The sequence below is a fragment of the Dendrobates tinctorius genome, unplaced genomic scaffold (assembly GCF_039654945.1).
Source record: "Dendrobates tinctorius isolate UK_male_01 unplaced genomic scaffold, ASM3965494v1 ptg000120l, whole genome shotgun sequence".
In the NCBI taxonomy this organism is placed as follows: Eukaryota; Metazoa; Chordata; class Amphibia; order Anura; family Dendrobatidae; genus Dendrobates; species Dendrobates tinctorius.
The window spans coordinates 18,852,294-18,876,449 of record NW_027361788.1 but is presented as its reverse complement, the minus strand read 5'-3'; the positions used below and the strand labels follow the sequence as shown (position 1 = coordinate 18,876,449).

The window sequence follows — 24,156 nt, the reverse complement described above, 5'->3', positions numbered from 1 at the left end:
TAGAACCATTTATACACTGCTCAATAAAATAAAGGGAACACAAACAGAATATAACTCCAAGTAAATCAAATTTCTGTGAAATTAAACTGTCCACTTAGGAAGCAACACTGATTGACAATCAGTTTTACATGCTATTGTGCAAATGGAATAGACAACAGATGGAAATTATTGGCAATTATCAAGACACCCTCAAAGGAGTGGTTCTACAGGAGGGGACCACAGACCACATCTCAGTACCAATGCTTTCTGGCTGATGTCTTGGTCAATTTTGAATGTTGGCTGTGCTTTCACACTCGTGGTAGCATGAGATGGACTCTACAACCGACACAAGTGGCTCAGTTAGTGCAGCTCATCCAGGATGGCACATCAATGCGAGCTGTGGCAAGGTTTGCTGTCTCTGTCAGCATAGTGACCAGAGGCTGGAGGCGCTACCAGGAGACGTGGAGGGGGCCGTAGGAGGGCAACAACCCAGCAACAGGACCACTACCTCCACCTTTGTGCAAGGAGGAAGAGCATGAGCACTGCAAAATGACCTCCAGCAGGCCACAATTGTGCATGTGTCTGCATAAACGGTTAGAAACAGACTCCATGAGGATGGTCTGAGTGCCCAATGTCCACAGATGGGGAGTTGTGCTCACAGCCCAAGATCGTGCAGGATGCTTGGCATTTGCCACAGAACATCAGGATTGGCAAATTCGCCACTGGTGCCCTGTGCTCTTCACAGATGAAAGCAGGTTCACACTGAGCACATGACAGATGTGACAGAGTCTGGAGACGCCGTGGAGAGCAATCTGCTGCCTGCAACATCCTTCAGCATGACCAGGTTGGCAGTGGGTCAGTAATGGTGTGGGGTGGCATTTCTTTGGAGAGCAGCACAGCCCTCCATGTGCTCACCAGAGGTCGCCTGACTGCCATTAGGTACCGAGATGAGATCCTCAGACCACTTGTGAGACGATATACTGGTGCGGTTGGCCCTGGGTTCCTCCTCATGCAGGACCTTGCCAGGCCTCATGTGGCTGGAGTGTGTCAGCAGTTCCTGCAAGATGAAGGCATTGAAGCTATGCTCTGGCCCGACCGTTCCCCAGACCTGAATCCGATTGAGCACATCTGGGACATCATGTCTTGCTCCATCCAACAATGTCACGTTGCACCACAGACTGTCCAGGAGTTAGCAGATGTTTTAGTTCAGGTCTGGGAGGAGATCCCTCAGGAGACCATCTGCCGTCTTATCAGGAGCATGCCCAGGTGTCGTAGGGAGGTCATACAGGCACTTGGACGCCACACACTTCTGAGCGTCATTTTGACTTGTTTTAAAGGACATTGCATTCCACTTTGATTGTGTAAGACTTCAACTCCAGGCCTCCATTGGTTAATAAACTTGATTTTTGTGTGATTTTGTTGCCAGCACATTCAACTTTGTACAGAACAAAGTATTCAATGAGAATATTTCTTTCATTCAGATCTAGGATGTGTTATTTGAGTGTTCCCTTTATTTTTTTTTGAGCAGTGTAGCTTGACAAATAACTTTCTAGGCAGGAGATCTGTACTGCCTTAGTGGTGGCTGCAGATATTGTATTTCACAGTTAAAGTAGTCTGTCTGTAGGTTTTGCCATTTACTCAGAGAAGCATGATGTATGGGCAGAGACCCCAATGCCAGTGAGGTGTCTTCATGATCCTCGTTTCTCAGTGCTCCAGAGTTACTGTGAAAAGGTTGGATATCCAACATACACTTAAAAAAAGTTGTTAAAATCAGACCTGGATTGGACAGAGGGTCAATGTTCATAACACTACAAAGGGTATAAAATGGACTGTAATTGCAATAGTGGTGCCCTGTGTGTACATTTGTGATTCACTTTTATAACGCAACTAAAGAAAATTCAGCCACATGTTAATCAGATTTAGAATTGGATTGACCCACAACAGAATTTGATGGGGTGAGGGAAAAAAAGAAAAAAATGATTTTGCTTGATATTCTGATATTTGCTCTTTTAAGAGGCATTTCATTTTTTTTTTCTAAAACAATTTCAGGAATCTAAAAATTTGGGGTCCACCCAAATAAATGTCAGCTATGATAACTTGCTGTCCAAGGTCTCTGGAGCCTGTGCTCTTAAGGTACTGTCACACTTAGCGATGTACCAGCGATCCGACCAGCGATATGACGCTGTCAGGATCGCTGGCACATCGCTAAGTGGTCGCTAGTGAGCTGCCACACAGGCAGATCTCACCAGCGACATCACAGGGGTCGGGGGTCGTTACTTACCTGTCAGACGAGGCGATCCTGACGTCTTCCCGCCCGCGTCCACACATCGCTTGTCATCACAGCAGGAAGCTGACGACGAGAAACGGTCCTGGACGTTCTCACGTGATCAGCAATAACCAGCAGGGGAGCGGTCGGAGGTAAGTATCAGACATAGCAATATCGCTCTAACATCACAAAAACCAGTGACATTATAGCGATATTGCTAGCGATATCGCTTAGTGTGACAGGCCCTTAAACCCTGCAATACAGCTGTGACTGCACCATCATATATAGTAATACATTGCTTAAAAGTAAAGTTTTTCTTGTATTTTACACAAGACAATGAGGCTGGTGTACTTGCTTTGATAAGCCACAGCACTTTCAGTCCATCTATATCTGGATTCAAAGTTTTAAACCACCTAGAGGGTGAGGGCGACTCAAAATGGAGGAAAATCCCTTGTAGCAGACCTTAATGGTTATAAGGTTTATTGCTGAAATCTCAGCAACTGTCCCATTCCTCTGTAAGGGGTATTCAGAAATTCACACCCCACTGTGCAAACCCATCAAAACCAATGAACAGATTTTCAGAAACAAGTTTGCCACATCAGCCTTGTAGTCAAGTTTTTACCCACATTCATTTCTGTAACTAATGAGCATTTGTACAGTCAATTCTCAGTGCCAAATGTTGGGGGGACTTTCCAGTATTGTTAGGTTATAGGTCCTGTGTACAGTGAGTGCCACTTTCATTGGAGTCACAGTTGGCACTCTGCTCACTATATAGAGGGTTGTCAGCTCCTTATTATGCAAACCTGAACTTTCCCCAGGAGACAGACACAGCCAGGAACAGAGTCGTGATTGGCCACAGAACAGCAGAAATCCTCTGCATTTATTAATCATAAGGCAACACAGTGAGCTCATTAGTGATGAAAAATAGTACCAGTCATAAGGAGCTGTAGGATCAGCATTGCCTCGTGGAGAGAAGGAAAGTTTGGACAAATACCTTGCTTGCATGGAACGAGACTTGCATCTTTTTGGAATCAGTTTACTTTGAGACTGTATTACAGCTTAATATAGAGCAGTACAAGTGTAAAAAAGAATTTATAACCAGCCAATATAATAATAATAATCTTTATTTTTATATAGCGCTAACATTCCGCAGCGCTTTACAGTTTGCACACATTATCATCACTGTCCCCGATGGGGCTCACAATCTAAATTCCCTATTAGTATGTCTTTAGAATGTAGGAGGAAACCGGAGTACCCGGAGGAAACCCACACAAACACGGGGAGAACATACAAACTCCTTGCAGATGTTGTCTTTGGTGGGATTCGAACCCAGGACCCTAACCACTGAGCCACCATGCCGCCCAAATATGCCAAATAATTACATTTGCAGGGGTTTAAGAGATCTTGGTCAGCTTGGGATCAACTCCATACACGGAGCACCTCAGCCAACTCTGCCCACGCTGAAGTGCGGGTCATCAAGCAATGTGTGGGAAAGTAATGACAGATGCGCTCAGTTTAGTGAGCAGTGACTAATTGCTCCATGCAGGCCCAGTTAAAAATTTTCTCTGTAGCTGCTGTTCAAAGCAAGGTAACCCAGGCAATACTGAGCATCCATGGAAGAGTGCTACAGTATCTGGGGAAGGGGGTCATACAGTAACGTGCAAAATAGTCCAGTATGACTGACCAGATTAAATCACTATTAAGTCAACTAAAGATCCAAAAATAACGTGTTATTAAAAATTGTAAAATCTAATAACTGTCACTCAAAACTCTACAACAAGAGAAAGTAGACAAAAACAAGAACCAATAATCATAAATTGCAATTTTATTAAGAATATCAAATATTAATCATAAAAATTCTTTAAGCAATTGCCTACCAAAAATAAAAGGCTAGGACATCATTAAACACAGTACATCATGAGGAATTGTGCTGATTAACGAAAAACACCCCACCAATGTGAGATCAATAAAGAAAAAAACTCTATAATCTACTCGTGCATAATTATCTCTAAATATATCAAAAAAGCACTACATGAATTGTCTTAATACATGCAAAAATAGCATATAATCATGAAACCCCGACGCACGGCCCTGAGGAAGTTGCAGACGAAACGCACGTCAGGGTTTTGAGGGACACTGCTCGGACATCGCACATGTAAGTTTTTCATGGTTCTTCCCATTGCAGTTTTAACAGCGCTCTTTACAGTCATATGCACTTTTGCATGTATTTAAACGAATGATACAGCGCTGTCATGGTATGCCAAGTGGAATTCATGCATGAATAGGTGTTTTTGGAGTATAGCTATTTATTTTCACATGTGGGTATTTTTTTGATGAATTGTCTCATTGCGGTTTCCTTAGCATATAATCATGAAAGCGCTATTATATTTTTGCATGTATTAAGACAATTCATGCAGTGCTTTTTTGATATATTTAGAGATAGAGATAATTATGCATAAGTAGATTATAGATTGTTTCATCATTATTTCTCACATTGGTGGGGCGTTTTTCGCTTATCAGCATAATTAATTCCTCATGATGTACTGTGTTTAATGATGTCCCGTGTTTAATGATGTCCCAGCCTAATTGTTTCTTTTATTTTTGGTAGGCAATTGCTTAAAAAGAATTTTTAGATGATTAATATTTAATATTCTTAAAAAACTTGCAATTTATGATTATTGGTTCTTGTGTTTCTCCACCTTCTTTATCTCTTGTTGTAGAGTTTTAAGTGACAGTTATTGGATTTTACAGATTAATACCTGTTTGACATGTGGTAGTAATAATTTATACCAAACAATTTACTAGTTGGTGCAGTAGATTTTACAAAAACCAACACTCCACATTCATGGTCTGCCTGTTTTAGTATCTATTAGAATAATTGAAGGGGGGGGTATTCAAAATCGCAACTTGGTGTCCAATTAGTGTGGTCAGTCATTCTGTGAATAATCAGGTGGCCCTTATTTAAGGGTGAAGCCAGGACATGATGTACATGCATTTCTCCTTGAAAGCCTGAGAAATATTGGTTGTTTGAGACATTGTTCAGAAGAACAGACTACTTTAATTAAAAAAAATTGAAGGTACAACTTATAAAGGAGTGCAGACAATAATGGGTTGTTTAGCCAAGATTATCTAATGCTTTAAAATGGAAAGCTAAACCAGAGGGATGTTGAAGAAAACAGAAGACTACTATTCGAATGGATGGAAGAATGGCTAGAATGGCAAAGGCTCAGCCAATGATCAGCTCCAGGATGATCAAAGACAGTCTCAAGTTACCTGTGAGGACTGACAATTAGATGCCTATGTGAAGCTAATCTCTTAGCAAGTAGTCCCCGCAATGTCCCACTGTTATAAAAAAAAAAACCAAAAAAAAAAACCACACAACTAAAAATAGCATGACATGTATTGAAGCGGATACAATTTGCCAAAGAACATCAAATGGCCTAAAGAGAAATGGAGAAAGATTTTATGGCCCAATGACAGTAAAATTGCTCTTTTTGGGTCGAAGGGCCACAGACAGATGACCTCAAAACTCTACATTAAAGCCACAGTACACTCTGAGGACAGTGAAGCATCATGAAACGCGTATGTTTCTCCTACTATGGTAACCAGTTTGCATATATTAAAAAATATGAGGTCATGTTGCCCAATGCTGAAGATATGCCCTTGAAACCACCATGGTTACTTACCGGTAGCAGTTTTTTCCGGAACCCATGACAGCACACCTGAGAAGGGGATCCGCCCTGCCAGGACAGGACCCTACTGAGATATAAGGGGCGGCACCTCTCCCTCGCTTCAGTTGGTTACAGAGCATGAGAGGACTTCCCAGTTAGTTACATGTTAATCCAACACCACATCACACAAATGCACCCTACTAATTGTGCACACCCATACAGTGAAAAAGCAGGGGGGGGGGGGGGGGAATATACGGGTGCTGTCATGGGTTCCGGAAAAAACGGCTACCAGTAAGTAACCATGGTGGTTTTCCCTTCACCCATGATAGTACACCTGAGAGATTTTTGGAGACTTTGAAGCACCTTAGGGAGGGACCACCGCTCGTAGCACCCTTCTACCAAAGGTTAAGTCAGCAGAGGAGGATAGATTTAATCTACAGTGCTTAAAGAAGGTTGAAGGTGAGGCCCGGGTAGTGGACTTACAAGTTTGTTCAATCGATACCTCTGCTTTTTCAGCCCAGGAGGTCGCCACGGCTCTGGTGGAATGAGCCTTGATGCTGTCAGGAATCAGAACACCACTAGCTGAGTAGGCTACACTAATGGCCTCCCTAATCCATCTGGCAATAGTCCCTTTTGAAACCCCATAGCTTTTCCTAGCACCCTGAAAAGCTACGAAAAAGGACTGAGACCTCCTCCATTGGCTAGTGACAGATATATATTCTAACAGGGCTCTCTTAACATCCAAATTATGGAATCTTTCCTCACGAGTTCTTTGGATTTTCGCAAAAGGATGGAAGGATAATCTCTCCTGACCTCGATGGAAATCTGATACTACCTTACATAGATAAGCGGGGTCTGTTCTTAATATTACCCTGTCCTGAAAAATTTGTGTATAGGGTGGATTTACTGAGAGAGCCCGCAAGTCGCTTACTCTACGGGCCGATGGAAGGGCCACTAAAATGATCGTTTTTAGGGAAAGATTTTATGGGTAGTTGTTGTAAAGGCTCATATGGTTCTTTTGTAAGGGCCTCTAGTACCAGGTTTAAATCCCAAATGGCTATTCTAGGTATTGGGATAGGCCTAGACCTATGGCAGGATTTGATAAATCTGGCTACTCATTTCTTTGTTGCCAAGTTGCAGTTATAGAGCGCACCTAGTGCAGATACTTTAAGTGTGTTTACCGCTAACCCCAGCTGTAATCCTGATTGTAAAAACTCCAAGATGGCACTAACCGGGGGTTCTTGTTCTAACGGCTTACCTAGGAATTGCAGGAACTTATTCCATGTTCTGCCGTAGATATTAGTCGTCACCGGTTTCCTACTCTTTAGCAGTGTGGCCACCAACCCGGGAGAGAACCCTCTATCCATTAGAAGAGACCCTTCAAATTCTACGCCGTCAGATGGAATCCCTTGACCTGAGCGTGGAATATTGGACCTTGAGCTAGTAGGTCCGGGATTTCTGGCAGGACCCATGGATCGTAGAGGGACATCATTCGTAGCAGAGCAAACCAGGGCCTTTTTGGCTAAAATGGGGCTATTAGGATCACCCTGGCTTGATCGTTCCTGGTCTTCCTGACTACTGTTGGGATCAGGGCCACTGGGGGGGGTGTTAATGCATAGGCTAGCCTGAAGTCCCACGGGATTGGCAACGAGTACACTGCCCATGGTTTTTCCCTTGGGTTTAGTGAGCAAAACCTCCGTTTGTTTTTGTTGGCAAGGCGGTCTATCACTGGTTTCCCCCAATGCCGTGTTATCTTTTGAAAAACAGACCGATTTAGAGCCCATTCTCCTTGCCTCAGAGTACTGCGGCTCAGGAAGTCGGCTTCTATATTTTCTGCCCCCTTTACATGCAAGGCTGTTAGGGAGTGTAGGTGTTCCGCTCTGCAAAGAAATTGAGCCCACCTGACCGCTGGAATACAGGACGTCAGGGTACCTAGTAGAGACATCAATGTCATGTGAGGCTGGTCTCGGGCCGCCAAAGTCACCTTCTCTACCTTTTCTATTTTGGTATACGGTAGCAGACAAGCTTGCTGTTCTGAATCCAGGATAAACCCAAGGAAGGTCTGTTTTTTTAGGGGTTGTAGTTTCGATTTCTTGAAATTTATTATGTACCCTAATTCCTGTAAGGTGTCGGTCACCTGGCTCAACTGTGCCGTACAGTGGTCCTCTGAGCTGCCCACTATAAGGAAATCGTCCAAGTATGGTATTATGACTGAATCGCGAATTCGGAGGAAGGCTGTCACCTCCGCTATGACTTTGGTAAAAACCCTCGGGGCTATGGATATGCCAAATGGAAGAGCCCTGAATTGGAAATGCCTGAGCACACCCTGAATAGAGAGCCACTCAAGTATTTTTGGCAACCTCGATGGATAGGGATGTGATAATATGCATTCTTTAAATCGACTACGGCCATAAAAACAACCTTGATGTAGCAGTTTTATGGCTGTAGCCACCGACTCCATCTTGAAGGTTTGATTTTTTATCCACAGATTGAGGCCTCTGAGGTTTATGATTGTCCTGAACGATTGATCTGGGTTTTTTTTGTTTTTTTATCAGAAAAAGGGAGGGGGGGGGGAAATAGAATCCCCTTCCTTCCTGTATGTTTGGGACTTCGGAAAGGACCTGGCTTGTCTACTAGGCTCAGTATCTCTGATTCCAAGGCCAACTGTTCCTCGATCGCCTTCCTGATCGGGGTAATGACAAACTCGGCTTTTGGCTGCTGAGCAAAGGGGATTTTTAGGCCTTCTCTCAAGATGCCTAGGATCCAGGTATTGGAATAGATCTTTCCCCAGGCCTGAGAGAAAAAAAAAAAAAAAAGTGCCAATCTCCCCCTACCGGAATGCTGGCATCATTGTGGAGATTTTTATGAAGTGGAGGTGCCTCCACCAAACATAAATCCGGACTTTTTTTCTTTTATCTTCCCATCTGCTTCTATCGGCCAGAGGACGACCCCTATTGAATCTTCCTCTCCGAAATGGCTGCCTTCTCTGATCTGTCGGGAATCTGGGGGAAGCCTTTCTTCCTATCGCTTGCCTTCTCCAGGATATCATCTAAGTTTTTCCCGAATAAAAAAAAAACGACCATCACATGGGAGAGAGCACAGTTTAGCTTTAGACTGCAGGTCACCTGGACAGCCTTAAACCACAATGCGCGTCTGGCGGCATTTGCTAATCCTGCTGCCCTAGCTGTCAGCCTCATGGAGTCCGCCGAGGTGTCTGCCAAAAAAGCTGCTGCCCCATGCAGAAGATACATATCTGCCAATATCTTTTCTCTTGAGACCTTTGATACTAGTCTCTCTTCTAACTGTTGCAACCAAATCATTAGGGAACGTGCCGTGCAGGTGCCCGCTATTGCCGGCTTCAATCCTCCTGCTGTTGCTTCCCATGCATGCCTTAAATAGGAATCTGCTTTTTTGTCTAGTGGGTCCCTAAGAACCCCTGAGTCTTCCAAGGGCAGGGCCATTTTTGGAAGACCTGGACACCGCTGCGTCAATCTTTGGGACCTCGTCCCATATTTCTGCATGCTTGTGCTCAAAGGGGTATCGTCTCTTAGAGGCAGAGGGAAGAGCCCCTGATCCCTCGGGTTTCCTCCACTCTCTCTCAATGAGTGCTTGGACCTTTTCATTAACTGGAAAGGTCCGCTTTTTCCTCTTGTAGTCCCCCAAACATGACGTCCTCCAGGGATTTAGCCGCTTTCTCTTCCCGTAGGCCCATTGTTGCTCTAATGGCCTTCAGGAGAGCATCCGTGTCTTCTACCGGAAAAGTCTTATTTACTCACCGGTTAACGGTGTTTTTCGGAGTCCATGACAGCACCACCTGAGAGAGGGGATCCGCCCTTCAGGAACAGGAAACCTACAGATACAAAAGGGCGGCACCTCTCCCACGCATCAGTTGGATTACAGAGCACAAGAGGACCACAATGGTTAATGGCAAAATTTATATACAGTACTTTTACACAACTATTTCTTACCAGTGTACATACAAGAGGAAGAAGTGCACACCCAAATTTAAACTAAAAGGGAGGGAATATACGGGTGCTGTCATGGACTCCGCAAAACACCGTTAACCGGTGAGTAACTAAGACTTTATCGGTCGTCCATGACAGCACCACCTGAGAGAATTACAGAGTAAAACTATTTAGGGAGGGACTACAGCCTGCAGTACCCTTATACCAAAAGAGAGGTCTGTGGAAGCACCCAAGTCTAGCCTATAATGACTATAAAAGGTGCTCAGAGAGGACCAAGTAGCCGCCTTACATATCTGGTCAATGGACACTTCTGATCTTTCGGCCCACGAGGTCACCATGGCTCTGGTGGAATGCGCCCTCAGCTTCCGGGGTGGCGACCTGCCTTTTGAGGTGTATGCTATTGAGATCGCTTCTCTAACCCACCTGGCTAGTGTACTTTTTGACGCTCTACAACCTTTCCTAGGGCCTTGATGAGAGACAAACAGGGCATTATCTTTCTTCCAGGGATCTGTAACTGCCAGATATTCTATGAGGCATTTTCTAACATCCAAGGTGTGAAGTTTCTCTTCCTTCTCATTAGCTGGATTAGGGAGGAAAGATGGAAGGACTATCTCCTGTGTCCTATGAAAACTGGAAACTACCTTAGGTAAATACGCCGGATCGGGTCTGAGTATTACCCTATCGTCCTTGAACTGTATATAAGGAGGACGTCTAGATAATGCCTGGATGTCGATTACCCTACGAGCTGAGGTTAGAGCTACCAGGAAGGCTACTTTGAGGGACAGGTTCTTTATGGAAGCTGATGAGATAGGTTCGAATGGGGCTTCTGTCATAGCCGTGAGGACTAGGTTCAAGTCCCACGGCATGAATCTATCGCTATTGGCCTGGATCGACCTGCTGCCTTAATGAATCTACTGATCCAGTAATTACCTGCGATGTTGCAGCTAAAGAGGGCCCCCAAGGCTGATACTTGTACTTTAAGGGTACTAGTGGAGACCCCTATATCCAGACCTTTCTGAAGAAACTCTAAGATATGGTTTACAGGTGCTGAGGTGCCAGCGACCACTCCAGAGTTCTGCAGGAATTTTTTCCAAATTCTGACAGATTTTGGTGGTGATGACTTTTCTACTTTTAAGTAGGGTGTTAATCAGGCCTGGGGAGAAGCCTTTTTCTCTCAGCAGTGTCCGTTCAAACTCCACGCCGTCAGATGTAGGCCAGCCACCTGAGGATGGAACACTGGGCCCTGGGATAGGAGATCCGGGATGTCCGGAAGGACCCAAGGGTCGGACACCGACATGGTCCTGAGGCAAGAAAACCAAGCCCTCCTGGGCCAAAATGGAGCGATAACTATCACCCTTGCTCTGTCTCTCCTGATTTTCTTCATCACCAGGGGCAGTAGCGATAGGGGAGGGAAGGCGTAGGCTAGCCTGAAGTCCCACTTTACCAGAAAGGCATCTACCGCCAGGGGGTTCTCTCTGGGATTTAGGGAGCAAAATTGTTTTAATTTTCTGTTTTCCCTGGTAGCGAAGAGGTCTACCTCTGGTTGTCCCCATTTTTGTACAATTAGGTCGAAGATGGAGGTGTTTAGGGACCATTCTCCTTGTTTTAGTGGATTGCGGCTCAGGAAATCTGCTGTGATATTTTCCTTCCCTTTTATATGTAGAGCTGTTAAAGATTGAAAATGCTGCTCTGCTAGCTGGAATAGCCGCTCTGCCACATTCATCAGGGGTTTGGAACGAGTCCCGCCTTGGTGGTTGATATAAGCCACGGTGACCTGATTGTCGGAGAACACTCGCACATGATGGCCCTGTAGATACATAAGTAGCTCCTTAGCTGCCTGCTCTACCGCTGTCAACTCTTTCAGATTAGATGACATTTCTATCTGATGATGCTCCCATAGGCCCTGTACCAGAATCTCCCCCATATGAGCCCCCCAACCGGAAGGGCTAGCATCCGTGGTGATTATGCGGGATGTGTCATACTCCCAGGGGACCCCTTTGGATAAGTTATCCTTGACTAGCCACCACTCTAGGGACTCCCTTGTGTTTCGGGACAAGGTTAGCTGGCCCTCTAAGTAACCCTCAAGGATTCTCTGATGACTTAAGACCTCGCCCTGCAGTTTTCTTGTATGAAACTGTGCCCACTGGACTGCCGGGATACAGGACGAGAGGGAACCCAGAAGGGACATGGCTTTCCTGAGGGACATGGTAGGGTTATTGGAAGCGTTCAGGACCTGATAGTGTAGGCGAACAAGCTTCTCCGGGGGCAGACGGCATTCCTGTTTCTCAGAGTCTAGGATCAGGCCCAAGAATTGTTGGACTCTCACCGGCTGTAACCGAGACTTTTTAATGTTAAGCAGCCATCCTAACCCCTCAAGGGCAGACATTGCCCTTTGTAGTTGTTCCAGACAATGTTCTGCTGTTTTCCCTACGATCAGGAAGTCATCCAAGTAGGGGATCACCAGAATGTCCGATTCACGTAGATGGGCCATAACTTCCGCTACTACTTTGGTAAACACACGGGGAGCGACTGCCACCCCAAAGGGGAGGGCCGCATATTGGAAATATTGGACTGACCCATCCAGCTGAACCGCCACTCTGAGAAACCGCTGATGAGCTGCATGAATGGGAATATGGTAGTAAGCGTCTTTTAAATCTAACACCACCATAAAACAGTTTTGAAACAGTAATTTTATTGTTGATTTAATTGTCTCCATCTTAAACGGGCGTATGACCAGGAACTCATTGAGGGATTTAAGGTTTATTATAGTCCTGAAGGACCCGTCTGGTTTGCGGACCAGGAACTGGGGGGAGTAAAACCCTTTCCCCGTTTCTCCCTCTGGGACCACCGTTAGGACCCTCTTACGGCAGAGATCATGCACCTCGGCCTCCAGGGCAGCTTGTTCTGGTGTGGAAGACCTGAACGGGGTGACTTTAAATCGATCTTGGGGGACCCGGGCGAATTCTAGGCGTAGACCCGCAGCTATCACCCCCAGTATCCATTTACTATTGGAAATCAAGGACCAGGCTGGGTAGAAGGCAGCTAGTCTCCCCCCTACCGGGGCAACTAGTCATTGGGGCGGTTTTTTAGTGTCACGTGCTGGACCTTCTTGACGCCCCCCTCCTCCGAACATGAAACCTGTACCTCTCCTTCTTTTGTCCTCCCATCTGCCCTGATCTCTGGACGGCCTTCTACGGAAATAGCTTTTCCTGGTAAAGGGACGTCTGTAAGAAGGATTCGGTAGACTGGGGAACTTCTTTTTATCATCCCCGGCTTTCTCTAGGAGTTCATCCAAGACTGGCCCAAACAGATATTCACCCTCACATGGAATGGAGCAGAGTCGTGATCTGGCCTGGATATCTCCCGGCCAGCATTTTAACCAAAGGGCCCTTCGAGCTGCGTTAGATAAACTCGCAGTTCTGGCTGCCATCCTCGCAGAGTCCGCTGAAGCATCCGCCAAAAAAGCTGCAGCACTTTGGATGATTGGCAGCGTTTTTCGGATAGAAGCTCTTGAGACTCCGTCCTTTAGTTGGGAATCCAATTGGTCTAGCCAGACCATCATGGATCTGGCCGTACACGTGGCCGCTATCGCTGGTCTTAGAGCACCTGCTGACATCTCCCAAGTTCCTTTCAAAAAGGAGTCTGCTTTCTTATCTAGCGGGTCTTTTAAGGAGGCCATGTCGTCGAAGGGAATGGAGGATTTTTTGGAGGCTTTGGCTACTGCCGCATCCAGTTTAGGGGCTTTATCCCATCTGTCTACCACTGGGTCGTCAAACGGGTACCTCCGCTTGAAGGCCGGAGGTAAGGAGCCTCTTTTTTCAGGTCTCTTCCATTCCCTATCAATTAGGCTCTGGACCTTATCATTTAATGGAAAGGCCTTCCGCTTCCTGGGATCTAGACCCCCGAACATCACGTCCTGAGCTGAAAGTTCCGGTTTTGTGTCTGCTACCCCCATGGTGGACCTTATTCCTTTAGCTTATCCATCTGGTCTAAGGGGAAGCAGAATCGACTCGAGTCTATCGAAGAAGATGAAGTGGAGGCCGGGGAATCTGAAGAGTCATCGATCCTTAGGGCGGTCGAGGACTCTGAACCTGAGAAACTACATTCTCTTCCCCTAGAGGAGTCTTATTTAGATAGGGCCTTTATCTCTGTCCTGATTATGTCCCGCAGGCTTGTGGTGAAGTCCGGCGTTTCTTCCGCTACCTGTATGGACGGGGGAGAGTGTAAGGGCCTGTCAATCTACCCCAGGGCCAACGTCCCCTTCCACCCCTACCGTTAGTCTCACGCATGGCTGACAACTTTTTAGGGTGGCCGTCCGGCAAGGGGCAACTACAGAGGGCACATTCCCTGTGCTTCTGTTTTCCCGTAGCTTTCCTCCCCTGCGAAAAAAACATAAGGGAACACTGCATCAGGGTACATTCACGGAGATCTCTTACCCATGCAGATGAGGCAGGTACCGGATCACGGAGGGAGGCAGGAGGGTCCTTTATTCTGGAGGAACTTCTGTGGCTCTGTTCGTTTGGACGTTTGTTTCTTCTGCTGGCCACTCGCATGTGGTTTCACTGTGGCCTGTTTCTGTGGGTGCTCCTGCACCTCGTCTAGCTGCTTTATGGGGGCTTCTGTCGTATCCATCGCTGGCCTTCAGAAGCACCCCAGCAGCGTCACCTCCTGCCTTTTAAGGCCTCCTTGTCCGGATCAGCAGGGTTCTGGCGCGCACCTCCCACCCGGGACCCCCCCCCCCCCACAAGCTCTGGTCATCCTCCCCCCCGCCCAACGCGCGCCGCCCAGTATCGCCGTGCACACGCGGCGTGCGCCGGAAGCCGGCCGGCACCCGACTTCTGGTTTCGGCGTCCCTGGCCCCGCCCCCTCCGCCGCGTCACTTCCGCCGCCCGTCTGAGGCCTGCGGGGACGCGCAGAAGGAGCCGGCACGGCGCCCCCGGCTCAGGCCAGGCCACAGCCCACACGCGCGCCGACCTGCGCCTGCCGACCGGGCGCCACCGCCGGCCCGGCCGGAAGAGGGGAGAGCGGACCACGGGGAGAGCGCACCAGGAGGGGCCCGGGACATACATACCTCCTGGTGCGGCAACATGGAGGCGGCTGTCCACCGGACCCCTGGCTCCACCTGCTCTCACCACCATCGTGGTGACCTACCCGGCCCCACCGTGGCGCTTCCAGGGACCCGAGCTTGACCGAGGTAGGAGACCCCCTCGCTACCTGGGTGGGTCAGCCGGCCTGGGAATCCCTCGGCGACTCCATGATGGACGATCTGAAGGAAGTCCCGTCCTCTAGGAACAGGAAACCAACTGATGCGTGGGAGAGGTGCCGCCCTTTTGTATCTGTAGGTTTCCTGTTCCTGAAGGGCGGACCCCCTCTCTCAGGTTGTGCTGTCATGGACGACCGATAAACATGGCTTACCCCCCGTGTCACTGAGGAATCTGAGGAAGATGGCTGTTCAGTCTGAGACAAGGCCGAAGAGGAGTTTAACGGAGAACTAGAGAGATTTTCACCTTTTCTCCCTTTTTTCAACAAGGTTTTAATTGAACCTTACATTTCTGACCTAAGGGCCGATACAAGGTTAGCTGCGAAACTAGGCGTTTCCTCTGCCATGGTTTGCTGGATGCAACTGGAGCAGAGGTCTTTCTGCCAGTCTCTTGCTAAGGGGCTTTTACATATGGCACATTCCCTATTCTTCCCGCTTTCTTAGGCTTCTCCTACGGGGTTAAACATACAACAGGGAGCCCCTATTAACAGACTGCTAGCATTCACAAAGATCACTCACCACCTGTAATCAAGGGTACCAGACTCACTCAGAGGCTGCATTGGAGCACGTGATCTGTGCTCTCTGGATCTTGAGGAGTCCCCAGACCTGCAGCTGGGGCGACTACTGCTTGAACGGCTTCCATGTTTGTGGCCGGAGGGCTGTGAGGGAAGCAGAGACAGCGATCTCTCCTGTTCTGACTCCATGTCTGAAGCCCCCGCCATGCCGCTCTTTGTTTAAAAAAATCCACCCCCGTCCCGGTGGGTGTCTCCTCTACTCCCTTTCCCCCCTGCGACCGCTTCAGAAGATCGGCGTCACACCCGGCGCCATGACACTGTCGCCTAGCTGGCGTCAGTCGGCGCACCCATGATCCTCTGCGCCGCTGACGTCAGCGGCCGGAAGACGCCCGCGCTCTCCCCTGCTAGATGCCGTGGGGGGATAGAGACCGTGGGGAGAGGGCGGCGCAGTGGAGCCTCCAGGAGCCGCCACATGCACCCACACGAACCCGGAGCCCGAGGGGTCACCGGAGACTGTGCATCCAGGACCCGACGGCCGGTGCCACAGGTGAGACCCCTGTTCTTCCAGCGCCGGGACAGGCCTGGAACCTTTCTCCCATGATAGGCACCGCTGACAGTGGGATTCCCTTCCAGGACAGGAACCCAACTGAAGCGGGGGGAGGTGCCGCCCCTTATATCTCAGTAGGTTCCTGTCCTGGCAGGGCGGATCCCTCTCAGGTGTGCTGTCATGGGTGAAGGGAAAATGGGTGTTTCAACAGGACAATGACCCTAAACACACCAGTAAACGAGTAAAATCTTGGTTCCAGCCCAGCAAAATTGAGGTTATGGAGTGGCCTTAATCTGATAGAACACTTGTTGGGTGACACTGAAAGTGTCACGAGGCAATAGCCAACAAATGTCCAAAGCTTTTGGCACATAGTCAAGCATCCTGGGCTGGAATGACAGGTGCCAGAAGTTGGTTGGCTATGCAACATGGATGTGAAGTTCAAAAAAATAAAAACACACAAACCTGTAGGTAACCACTAGATATTCGGTGATTCACAGAAGTGCTAAATCCACAAAAAAGTACATTTTGCGAGTTTGTAGTGACAAAAGTATATTTGAAAGAGGGCGACAGAGCAAAATAGGGTCTTATCCCACAAACAAGAGCATCGAAGAAGGCTGCTCACTTGATACTGTTGAACAAAAGCATATATAGATGTAGGCTGCTGCAGATCCAGGAGTTGATCGACTGTATGAAATGATATACAGTGTAGGAAATGTGGAATAAATCCACGCTGCCTTAGCAATAAGATTCCAAAGGATGATTAAATGGTGGTTTATTCAACGCGTTTCAAGGTCATTCTGACCCCTTCAGGAAATACCATTTACGACAGAGAAACAGTGTACTTACATTGCTTAAAATATATACAGAGTCCACAAAACGGCGCCAAATAGTCAGATGACGCATGGTGTCAAGAGTTCATAGTTAACAGATTGTTAACAAATCTCTGAGCACAGAATTTATGTTATACTTTAAAAAATAACCTCTTAATATACCAATTTATATTTACAGGGTATCGAGCCAACAAGTAGTAAATCAACTGATAAAATGAATATACCATCAATCTTTATTGTTGGTGTGTCACGCTGCATTGTGGATTCTCTTCCCCTCTGCAGCTGCAAACAGAAACTGCCCTTGCCCAATGTTGACATCTAAAAATTGATTGCAAACAAAGAAATAAAGACAACTCATCTGGAAACTTTTATAATAAAATATCTTTTCAAATTAATATTTGTTTATAGGTGGAATTCAAATATAATAATTGTATGGGTTTTTTTTTTGGAGACTCACTGCATGGTCTAGTAGCTTTCCTCATCCTTTGGATTCTTATTGCTAAGGCAGCGCGGATTTAGTCCACACTTCCTACAAACTATATCATGACAAATGCAGACACATTTTGAACAGCCCAATGTTCATTTTGTCATTTTCTGTAAAGTAGTTCAAAACAAAGAAAGTCTTAGTTACTCCCCGGTTAACGGTACTTTTCGGAGTCCATAACAGCACCACCTGAGAGAGGGGATCCGCCCTTCAGGAACAGGAAACCTACAGATACAAAAAGGGCGGCACCTCTCCCACGCATTAGTTGGATTACAGAGCATAAGAGGACCTCCAAGGTTAATGGCATGATTTATGTACAATACTATCACTACTTAATTATTTGTCACCAGTGGGTATATACAAAAGGAAGACGTGCATACCCAAATTAAACTAAAGGGAGGGAATATACGGGTGCTGTCATGGACCGTTAACCGGTGAGTAACAGACTTTATTCGGCCGTCCATGACAGCACCACCTGAGAGCATTACAGAGAGTAATAACTACTTTAGGGAGGGACTACAGCCTGCAGCACCCTTATACCAAAAGAGAGGTCTGTGGAAGCACCCAAGTCTAGCCTATAATGACTATAAATGGTTTTCGGAGAGGACCAAGTAGCCGCCTTACATATCTGGTCAATGGAGACTTCTGATCTCTTGGCCCACAAGGTCGCCATGGCTCTGGTGGAATGCGCCCTCAGGTTCCCAGGTGCCGGTCTGCCTTTTGAGGTGTATGCTATTGAAATCGCTTCTCTAATCCACTTGGCTAGTGTATTTTTTGACACTCTAAGTCCTTTCCTAGGGCCTTGATGGGAGACAAACAGGGCATTATCTTTCTTCCAGGGATCGGTAACTGCAAGATATTCTATGAGACATCTCTTAACATCTAGGGTATGTAGTTTCTCCTCCTTCTCGTTAGTTGGATTAGGGAGGAAGGATGGAAGGACTATTTCCTGTGAAAGCTAGAAACTACCTTATGTAAGTACGCTGGATCAGGTCTGAGTATTACCCTATCGTCCTTGAACTGTATATAAGGAGGACGCCTAGATAATGCCTGGATGTCGCTTACTCTACGAGCTGAGGTTAGAGCTACCAGGAAGGCTATTTTGAGGGACAGGTTTTTTATGGAAGCTGATGAGATAGTCCTCACGGCTATGACAGAAGCTCCATTTGAACCTAGGTTCAAGTCCCACGGCATGAACCGATCCTTCACTATTGGCCTGGATCTACCTGCTGCCTTAATGAATCTACTGACCCAGCAATTACCTGCGATGTTGCAGCTAAAGAGGGCCCCCAAGGCTGATACTTGTACTTTAAGGGTACTAGTGGAACGCCCCATGTCCAGACCTTTCTGTAGAAACTCTAAGATTTGATTTATAGGCGCTGAACCCCCAGCGATTATCCCAGAGTTCTGAAGGAATTTCTTCCAAATTCTGAGAAATTTTGGTAGTAATGGTTTTCCTACTTTTAAGTAGGGTGCTAATCAGGTCTGGGGAGAAGCCTTTATCTTTTAGCAGTGTCCGTTCAAACTCCACACCGTCAGATGTAAGCCAGCCACCTGAGGATGGAAGACTGGGCCCTGGGATAGGAGATCCGGGATGTCCGGAAGAACCCAAGGATCGGACACAGACATGGTACTGAGGCATGAGAACCATGCCCTCCTGGGCCAAAATGGAGCGATAACTATAACCCTTGCTCTGTCTCTCTTGATTTTCCTCATCACCAGGGGTAGTAGCGATAGGGGAGGGAAGGCGTAGGCTAGCCTGAAGTCCCACTTTATCAGAAAGGCATCTACCGCCAGGGGGTTCTCTCTGGGATTTAGGGAGCAGAGTTGTCTTAATTTTCTGTTTTCCATGGTGGCGAAGAGATCTACCTCTGGTTGTCCCCACTTTTGTACAATCAGGTCGAAGATGGAGTTTTTTTAGGGACCATTCTCCTTGCTTTAGCAGATTGTGGCTTTAGGCCTGTTTCACACTTCCGTTTTTGTGTCCGCCAAACGGATCCGTTTCCGTTTTTTTGACGGAAACTGATGCAAACGGATCCGTTTTTAAAAAAACGGATCCGTTTTTTGACGGATCCGCGGTAACCACTAATGGAAGTCTATGGGACAAAAAAAACGGATCCTGCAAAAAAATGGCGGATCCGTTTTTTTACGGAAACCAACGGATTTTGACGGATTTGAAAAAACGGAAGTGTGAAACAGGCCTTAAGAAGTCTGCCGTGATGTTTACTTTCCCTTTTATATGTAGAGCTGTTAAAGATAGAAAATGTTGCTCTGCTAGCCGGAACAACCGTTCTGCCACATTTATCAGGGGATTGGAACGAGTCCCGCCTTGGTGGTTGATATAAGCCACGGTGACCTGATTGTCGGAGAACACTCGCACATGATGACCCTGTAGATACACAAGTATCTTCTTAGCTGCCTGCTCTACTGCTGTCAACTCTTTCAGGTTAGATGACATTTCTATCTGATGATGCTCCCATAGGCCCTGGACCAGGATCTCACCCATATGAGCCCCCCAACCGGAAGGGCTAGCATCCGTGGTGACTATGCGGGATATGTCATACTCCCAGGGAACCCCTCTGGATAAGTTATCCTTGTCTAGCCACCACTCTAGGGACACCTTGTGTTTCGCGACAAGGTTAGCTGGCCCTCTAAGTCAGGGGTCCCCAACCACTGGTCCGCGGCCCAGCACCGGGCCGTTGCAGTGCCCTTGCCGGTCCGCGGACAGAAGGGGAGCCGGCGGCGGTGCAGCAGTGCCTGATACTCACCCTGCATCCCGCGGCGGCTTCATCCAGCGCTGAGCGGTCACGTGTACCGCTCATTTAAGGTAATGAATATGGACGCCACTCATCTCCCATAGGCGTGGCGTCCATATTCATGGACCTTAATGAGCGGTAGCACGTGACCGCTCCGCACAGGAGCTGAAGAACCGCGAGATGCAGGGAGGGAAGTTCAGCGATGTGAGGGCAAGTATGATGGGGGAGCCGAGTGGAGCCATATATACAAGGGAGGGAGAGTGGGAGCGGAGCCATATATAAGGGAGGCCGGGAGAGTGGGAGCGGAGCCATATATACAAGGGAGGCCGGGAGAGTGGGAGCGGAGCCATACATACAAGGGAGGGAGAGTGGGAGCGGAGCCATAAATACAAGGGAGGGAGAGTGGGAGCGGAGCCATAAATACAAGGGAGGGAGAGTGGGAGCGGAGCCATATATACAGGGGAGGGAGAGTGGGAGCGGAGCCATATATACAAGGGAGGGAGAGTGGGAGCGGAGCCATATATACAAGGGAGGGAGAGTGGGAGCAGAGCCATATATACAAGGGAGGGAGAGTGGGAGCGGAGCCATATATACAAGGGAGGGAGAGTGGGAGCGGAGCCATATATACAAGGGAGGGAGAGTGGGAGCAGAGCCATATATACAAGGGAGGGAGAGTGGGAGCAGAGCCATATATACAAGGGAGGGAGAGTGAGAGCGGAGCCATGCATACAGGGGAGAAAGAGTGGGAGCGGAGCCATATATACAGGATGGGACAGGGGAGCCATGTATACAGGATGGAAGAGTGGGAGCAGAGGCTTGTATACAGGATGGGAGAGTGGGAGCGGAGCCATATATACAGGATGGGAGGGTGGGAGCAGAGCCATGTATACAAGGATGGGACAGGGGAGCCATGCATACAACAGGGGGAGCCACACAGAGCTGGACAGGACGGGGGGGAACCACACATACATTTTCTGATGATTAGAAAATAATCAGCATGTACAGAACTCCAGTACAATTTTTCTTAAGTGCTCAATGCTCCATTTCCTTGTAGGTTCCAATCATTAGCAGTGACGATCATCAGTAGAAGTAGCCCAGTGCTCCCACTGAAACAGAGAAGCAAGCCAGGTGCTCCAACTCATTCAAAACCTATGGTGAGTTGAGTCACATTAAAAATGTTATAATTAAATTATAAGTATGCACTGCTAAACTACAACCACGTTCATAGCCCCACCCCCTTACGACCAAAGCCCTGCCCCTGTCACACCTCCATCCCCACCCTGCCAGGCCATGGAAGAATGGTCTTGCTTCAAACCGGTCCCTGGTGCAAAAAAGGTTGGGGACCACTGCTCTAAGTAACCCCCAAGGATTCTTTGATGCACTAAAACCTCGCCCTGTAGTGTTCTTGCATGAAACTGGGCCCACTGGACCACCGGGATACAGGACGAAAGAGAACCCAGAAGGGACATGGTTATCCTGAGGGACATGGTAGGGTTATTGGAAGCGTTCAGAACCTGATAATGTAGGCGAACAAGCTTCTTCGGAGGCAGACGGCATTCTTGTTTCTCAGAATCCAGGATCCGGCCCAAGAATTGTTGGACTCTCATCAGCTGTAACCGAGATTTTTTGATGTTAAGCAGCCATCCTAACCGCTCTAGGGCAGACATTGCCCTTTGTAGCTGTTCCAAACAATGTTTCGCCGTTTTCCCTACAATCAGGAAGTCATCTAAGTAGGGGACTACTAGAATGTCTGATTCACGTAGATAGGCTATAACTTCCGCTACCACTTTAGTAGAAACAGAATTTTTTCACAGTTGGTTTTAACTAGAATAAGTTTACAAGAAGACAAGACTCCTTCCACAGAGGGATGACGTTTAGGGCATAAGCACCGCCCTCTACCAGCCCCGTTACATCATGGGCTCCCCCCTCCTTTCTCCTCTTACTTGGACATAGCTGTCTATCACAGGCGCCGCCCCATAATTAACATCCTGATCATGTGACCGCCCTCCTGGGACCATGATAGGCTATCATTCTCCACTTATACCCAGATATACTTCCCTGCAATACAGCGTCTCTCATACCAGCAGCACATGCGTCCAGCCACAGACTAAGGTAATATTTTTAAGAGATCCAGCTCATGTCTTGCTGGTTCTCTATCACATTGACAGCATTTGCTCATTTTTTGCAGCGCTATCCCTCTGCACCCTCAGTGCTTCTCCTGAACAGCGCGTTCACTCTCCCTGTGACACACTTGCCTCCCTGGGCAGGACAGACCATTTGGAAAATCACAGGTGACTCTAGCTCTCCCAGACAACATTAGGGCACCACTATTGTACCAACTATTGCCTTTTTGCTTATGCTTTCTTCTCTTTCAATTTTAGCACCCAGTTGTGGACATTCATGCCTGTCACAAACAATACAGGATAGTTTCCTGAATATATTACAGGTGATTTCACACTTCTTAATACAGTGTTCCTCACATTCTTTGTTCTCAGGGCTACTCATACCTTCTACATGTTTCAATTGCAGTACAAATTTCTGGACACCCACACCAATTATTGGATCTACCGGTCCCTGTATAACCCAAGGTGTCAAACCCGTGGGTCTCGTGATTTCCTACATGAATGGGTAATTCAGTTCACATTACGTGCATATCCTCAGCCTATCTCAGTACACACATTTATACTCTTTATCATCCTCAGTGTCCTTTCATTCTCAGTAGCTGCTGCTTCCCAGACATCTGTTTCTCTACATTACTAATGAATATACCCAGGTATTAAATGACTGTTTTGGATTTTTTTTCTCCCTCATTCACATAACATCGCCCAATATGTTTATGTTTATGTGCCATAGTCACTCACCGTCTTGTTCTTTCTCCCTTTTTTTTTTTCAGTACTGAATAGTGCCTACTTATGACAGCGGTTCTTTAATAATACATGGAATTTTCCATTACAGTTCCTCTCAGGTACCTGTCTTGGCACTCCTTCCAGTTGGCTATTACTTTTCATGTGGTATTGCACATCCAGTAGCACCAGCTGACCAGGAATCTCACTGTATCCTTTATTTACCAGTGTCACACTTGTTGTTTGTTTTCAACCTCCTAGGGCACGTCTTTTACATATGTCCCTTACATACCATCACAGCACGGACTCTCTATCACCGCCCATGGAACCTGTGGAGTTTCACTAAGCTCACTTGAACCTTGTCTCAGGATTCGCTATTTCAGTATTTATCTAGTCATCGACCTTTCGTCTAAACTTTACATGATGTTCATACGGTCATTATCAGCATCCTGTTGCTCAGATATTTGTTAGATACTTATTTGTTCACTAACCATACTGTCTTGTCTTCTTGTAAACTCATTCTAGTTAAAACAAATTGTGAAAAAAAATTCTGTTTCTGATGAAGGTCAATTGTATGACCGAAAACGTTTAAAGAAGTAAAAGATGGATTTTTGGTTCTTACCGTAAAATCTCTTTCTTGGAGCCTTCATTGGGGGACAAAGATTACCATGGGTGTATGCTGCTGCTAGGAGGCTGACACTATGCAAAACAAGAAAATTAGCTCCTCCCCGGCAGTATACACCCACCGACAGGCACCAAGCACCTCAGTTGGTGAAAAAGCAGTAGGGGAAGCAACGAGAAAACTCTAAACATATGTACCAAACAAACAAGGGACTCTAAGACCCAACACGGTACAACTTAAACAGGGAGGGTGCTGTGTCCCCCAACGAAGGCTCCAAGAAAGATTTTACGGTAAGAACCAAAAATCCATCTCTTTATCTCCTTATTGGGGGACACAGATTACCATGGGACGTTCCAAAGCAGTCCCAAGGGTGGGAACAGCAAAAAGGAACGAAAGAATCGGAAAAGGCTTAGGTCGG

The 24,156-nt window shown here is 47.1% G+C and overlaps 1 long non-coding RNA gene across 1 annotated transcript; it reads left to right on the top strand.

The window, feature by feature from the left end:
- Window positions 1-22,257: 22,257 nt before the first annotated feature.
- Window positions 22,258-22,945, top strand: LOC141046761 (uncharacterized). Its single transcript, XR_012219644.1, has 3 exons — window positions 22,258-22,385; window positions 22,462-22,564; window positions 22,655-22,945. It is a non-coding gene; the product is annotated as an uncharacterized lncRNA (long non-coding RNA).
- Window positions 22,946-24,156: the final 1,211 nt, after the last annotated feature.